The sequence below is a fragment of the Corapipo altera genome, unplaced genomic scaffold, assembly GCF_003945725.1.
Source record: "Corapipo altera isolate COAL_440 unplaced genomic scaffold, ASM394572v1 52, whole genome shotgun sequence".
Lineage (NCBI taxonomy): Eukaryota > Metazoa > Chordata > Aves > Passeriformes > Pipridae > Corapipo > Corapipo altera.
In genome coordinates, this window is record NW_020884930.1 from 3,715,235 (window position 1) to 3,721,234 (window position 6,000).

Sequence of the window (6,000 nt, forward strand, 5' to 3'; positions counted from 1 at the left end):
AGTCATCAAAACCATTGTTATATTCTAATCAGAAATATGAAATCTACCCGTTTTTATGTCAACACATTGGTTAGTGGCTGTATCAGATTCTCAGTGCCAAGGTAACAGAGATCTCAGCACAAACGTATCTACCAAAAACCTCCCTTTCCTATATCAACCAGGAATACCCAGGAGTGACCCCACTGTTCTGCCCCAGCTCTCACAGAAATGACCTTCCAAAATACAGTCTAGTGTGGATCCATTTAGAGCAGGTGAGACTTTTCAGCTCTGCTGTCCACAGTCGGATGGGATGGAGCTCACTACCATTGCCACCACCGTTGGTCAGGGAATCCTATTCCTTTATAGGATCTACACCTTCGTAGGAGGCTCAAAAAGACCATCACCATCTCTGGTGACACTCTTGGCTTTGTGAGCTCTCACTCTACCAGTTTTGATAAGGCCAAAATTGTGCCCTCATCCAACAGTAATCTTGGTTCCCTGCTGAAAGCCAGACTTCAGTATCCCACCAAAGCCAACTCACCATAGTCAAATTTACACCACCCAAAGCAAGCACTGTGAAGTAGCACCTGCAGTCTTGCAGAAATAGGATGCTGATAGCAACACAGGATGAGTTGTGCATGTTGAAACGACCCAATTACAAAAAAAAAATCATCTTTGGAGAAAGTAACAGGAAATATACGTATAAAAATAAAAGGAAAGGTGTCCAGAGCAGGTCTTCCCAGTAGAGGGAGTTGGGAGTTCCCTCCATTTCCCTCCATCGTTTCCTCTACTCATGTTGTATAAGTATAGGACTTAAAATTACAACAAGAGAGAAGAAAAGCTCTGTTACCTCTTTTATTTCTGTACATATTAGCTTCCTACACAGGATGTGTCATTCTTCCAGACTAACTGAATGTCTTTCTTGGAAAACTGTTTACACTATTTGGATGTCATTATGCAACACTATAGGCTGGGTATCTGTAGCAAAAATACCACGGATCATTTCAAAGGTTACTCACACTATCAAATATACTATTTTCAGTCGTGTGCTTTTTCAATCACTCAGAAGAATTGGCAAGCATTGTTTCTTTAAAAAGGAATCAAGAATAAGTCTGGGTTTATGGCAACTATAGTTCTTGGTAAGGAAGAAAATGAGGGGAAATGACTCACAGGGTTTCAGATAAGAACAAAGTGTTACAATGGTACTATGTCATAAAGTGCATGATCATGGTATTTAACACTACAAATATTTTCTCAGATTCTCTAGTGATTATCGTAGTTCTCTGCTCTTACATAGTGGTTTTCATCAGTGTACTTAATATTAAATAAAAAAATCCCGTTAGCAGGTGAGGAAACAGCGGCACAGTGCGAACAAGAGCCGCAACACCCAGAAGGTCACCAGCACAGGATCAGCCTTGGACCAGTATATTGTTCTCAGCTCCGAGGAGCACAGCTGACCTCCCACCCCATCCCCACCCAACAAATGCAGTCTAATGATAGCTCCTAAGGAAGAAGTGTGGAGGAGGAATCCCGTTCTTCTCTCAGTGATGGACTTTAATATCCGCAAGCTACCAGCTTTTCTTCCTAATGAAAGAAGATCTCAGCAAAATTACATACCTTCTGTACCTCCCAGTAAATCAAAACTTACTCTGGGACACATGTGAGAGTTTATCATTGAAAGGAAAGGGCATCAGCACAGGGTCATAAACACAAAGGAAACACTGGCAGCTATGTGGAGGCATGCTTTCTTTCAGACTGAGCCTGTCCTACTGTAAAATGACCAAAATTGGAAAACCTCTCCAAACCTCTTAATAAGCTTAAGAGCTGCAGCATCATAGAAATTAAAATAGTCTCATGCACTAGGCAGACATGGTTTCTTTCCAGGGTATTAATCAGTCAGCCTTAAAGAATTTTAAAATGAGCCTATTATTAATTTCTGCTGTGGTAAATTTTAGAGTAATGCTAATTGCTTAATATTAAAAGCCAAGAAAAGTACAGTGGTTCACATTGCTAGGTTTTGTAATTTTTTTTTCCCCAAGAAAAAAATACTATGGCAGCTTGATTCTAATTTCATCAACTTCCTTTCGAAGTTTTATTGACCTGGGGTGCACAGGTCCATCGTAGAGTACTACTTAGCTGACAGTGCAAAAGCATATTTAATCTTGTCTGACGCAAATACTGAAATTTGTCGCCATTAGAAGCTCTTTTGACTTATAAAGGGAAACAGCCTTACAAAGGGTGTTATCCTAACCTGTGCCAAGGCACTGCAATACACATACAACATGGCAGCACAACATCCTACTACGTTTTGGACTTCTCCTCTAGTATTTTGCTCTCAGCAACACTACATGAGCACAGAAGGATAGTTTGGGCCTGACATGCAAAATGTTAAGTCCCTTTGTACTTTCCCAGATTAGATTCTCCTGCTACATTTGGTCAGATATAAGTTGGACTATTGATGGCCCGCCTTTAATTTCTCGTGGTTAATTATTTTTTGCATATTATACACCTAATATATTACAAAGACAAACATGAAGAAAAAGTGTGCCGCACATTCCATACAAGTCCTACCTGTTGCTCTGGTCAGGGTCTGGAAGGTTCAAAAAACAGGGATAGCTTACTGATAAGGGACTTTTTGGCTGCTTCAGCACATGCCTGCTTTGATTGTGGTGTTGTAAGCGCTTTTCACTTCCGACATTATCCAGGCAAGTCCAGGCCAGTCTAACCCTGGCAGTCAGTACATAACCTGTCACCTATTTTGGTGGCACCAAATTTTGTAACACTTTTAATTTGGGTTTCTCTGGCTTTTTCCTCTTGACTGCCACCGCTTTCTTGATAATACATCTCTTTTCTTGATGCGTTTTCTTCCCTGCAGTTTCATTTCATGGCACTGTTTTGAAACAGATGCTCTGGCTACTTGCACAGTTAGTCCTGCCAGCTTCATGATTCTTCCTTGCTGTTTTTGACTGTAACCCTCAATTTACTAAGGCCTAATTGTAAGAGATAATGGGAAAAAAGACCAAGTAGGCAAAACATAAAATGTAATTTAAGACTTTCAAGCATACATTTTCTACAGCATATTTGATTTTTCAGTAATAAGAGTTTCTGGTTCTATGCTTTTTATTCTGGATGTAATGAAAACGTATTCTTTCTGTAACTTAGTGGAAATAAAATGTGCCATCTAGTAAGACAGAACCTCTGGGAAGGGAATTGGAAAATAGTCTTTTGTTCCTCATCTGCCCCTTACTTATTTTGGTAGAATCATCATGGTTATTTAAATCGGTATTTAAATTTAGGTGCGTAAATTTAGGTGCGTAAATCGGTATTTAAAAATACAAAGAGATTGCTGGCTTTACGTATAAAATTTATACATAATATTAATATTACTTCAGTGAGGACTCCATAGTTAGGATCTCTGAATATCCAGCTATTAAAGAGGTATCGCTGTATGTCATAGGTATCTAAACTTAAGCATCCAGTTTTTACATTTTCAATCTCAATGTTAATTTTTAATTCACTTGAAAGTTTCCCATAAACACAACAGAAAACCAAGTAGTTATCTATGACAATTTAATATTTGAAACTCCTTGGATTACTGCATTTGTGACTCAGTATTTTTTTACTGTAAGATTTGGATTTAAAATGAGACATGTTTTCCTAGAAGTGTAGTGGACTAGCAAGCTTTCAGAAAAATTGTCCGCTTCATATTTCTCCTTCTGTGAATGCCCACTGTCTTTTAAGGAGAAGAAATTATTTCTCTACACAACATTTCAGTCAGGATTTCCAGGAAAACAGAATGCGATCCCAGAGAAAATCTTTGCTCAACAGTTTGCACTGCCCACTGGAATTTATGGTCCTTAATGTTAAAGAGTGTTCATTGAGTATAAGACCATTTATTGGTCATAAGGCCATTCAGTGGTCATAAGGCCATTACATACAGAGCATTGAGTGTGCTTCTGTCGATTTAATGTTGAGAAGGTGTACTTAACCTTGATGATTAGAGGTAACATTACCAAAAGACTCAAAGGAAGAGATAAAGATAAACCCGTGTATTAATTATCTTGGAATTAGCTCTCATGACAATATTTGTGCCAATACAGCAAAAGCAGGAAAGATAGAGTGAGGCAGAATTTTTTTTTTTAGTGGGAATTCCAAAGGTTAAGGCAGGAAGAAGGCACAAAGTGGTTCTATTGGTTTTAAGATCTTAAGGTCCAAATCTGAATACTATCAGGAATGTTTGTTAAGACAAAATCATTGATGTGGCAAAATAAAACCACAAATAGCACCCAAGTTTACATATTATTAAAAAAATCTTATACAAGTATGAATTTTTAAGATTATGTTGTCTGATAGGAAAAGTCCTGTGAAATAAGAGAATATATTTAATTATGAAATGTCATTTGTAACCCTCAGTATGTCAAACTCCCATAGGTTTAATTAAGGTGGGTCAATTTTTCAAGTCTGGAGAGATTTAAGACTGCAAGAGTGTCACAGTATAAGGTTATGTATGCTCTAATAATTGAAGTAAGATGGATAGTTAAGGTAGGTTGGATGATTTTGACCTCAAACTAAGAAAGTTACTTTCCTTTTTTTTCACTGAGTTTTGGATTTCATTCAAAGCTGAAACTCATGGCAAAATTCCAGGGTCCTGCTTTGTGTTTTCTTGACCTTGGGCCTGTTGTGTTAATATGTCACATGGCAGAGCAGTCTGAATGAGTTAACCTCTCCAGACTCCTATAGGATTTCTTGATAGTAGCCAAGTTACAAGGAAGAGCATTACCACCCACCCATGCCAAAGTGAAATTAGAGAAGCCCTTTTTGTGATGACCAATCCCTTGGACAAGCTATACTGTATTTAGGAACACTGTATCATGGCACGAAAAGTGACTCCAACAAATGGAAGGATCCAGGCTCAAGAGGACAAATCTGTATGCATGAAAAATAAATGAAAATTTTACACAAAGATTTGTTGAGTATAACTAACTTCAGTGTTTTGCTTAACTTTACTGTAAAACACATATTCCTGTGAGAAGAAACAGAGTCAATAGCTTCTTCGTGGGTGCAGACTGCAGATTCAACAGCTGTGCCTGAGCTCCCCCCAATTTCCCTGCATCTCGGGTGGATTTGTTGATGGCAAGGCTACAAGCCAGATAGAAAAGCTGCAAGAAAGCTTGGCCGGTGGTGAATGCTTTACTCGGTGGTGAATGCTTTACTGTGAACAGGTCACAGTTTGTCGTATTATTCATGCCACTGCGAATCGCTGCAATGTTAAAATGGACTATATTTTACTTTGAAATCTTGAACAGTAGAAAATGTCAGGTTTGGTTATGTGCTCTCAGGTTTGAGTTGTAAATGGCCTTTTATACCCACAGACACACTGTTTTGATAGGGTCTGTAAAACACACGTATAACATGAAATATGAAGAGAGGAAAACATAAATGTCACACAATTGTACTCTGCGCTGTTGCTGAAATTTCAGTTTTTCACAGAACACCCACAATCAAACATCTAAAGTTTCCTTTGGAGTCTCACAAAGGGTTAAGACAGCTTGTTTGGCATTAGATATTTGTATAATGAGCTTTTACTGAAGTAATTAAAATTTGTTTATAATTAATACAGATGAATTGGTTTCTGCACAATAATAGTTAGGAGATTAACAAAGGCCACATTTTGGCAACAGGACTACATTCTTTTCCAAGAGCTGTGGGACTTTATCCAATGAATGTCTGTCCAATCCGGCTGATTCTTCAGAGATGCCATATGGCACTGCTATGCATTACAATTTTTTTTCTAAAAGGCAGCCATATGACATAACTGATCTTCAAAACGTTGTCAGAAGGCATTACCTAGGTAGGCTGCGAGCTGCTTTCCAAAAACTTAGCAAGCACAGGGGCTATTAATTATGAGCAAAAGAAATGTGCACACACACGCTGGAAAGTTGGCATCTATTCCTCTCTAGTCACAGCTGAGCATCTCTTAAACTGCTCAAGCTAGGAAAGTGAAGATGGATTTATCTTTTT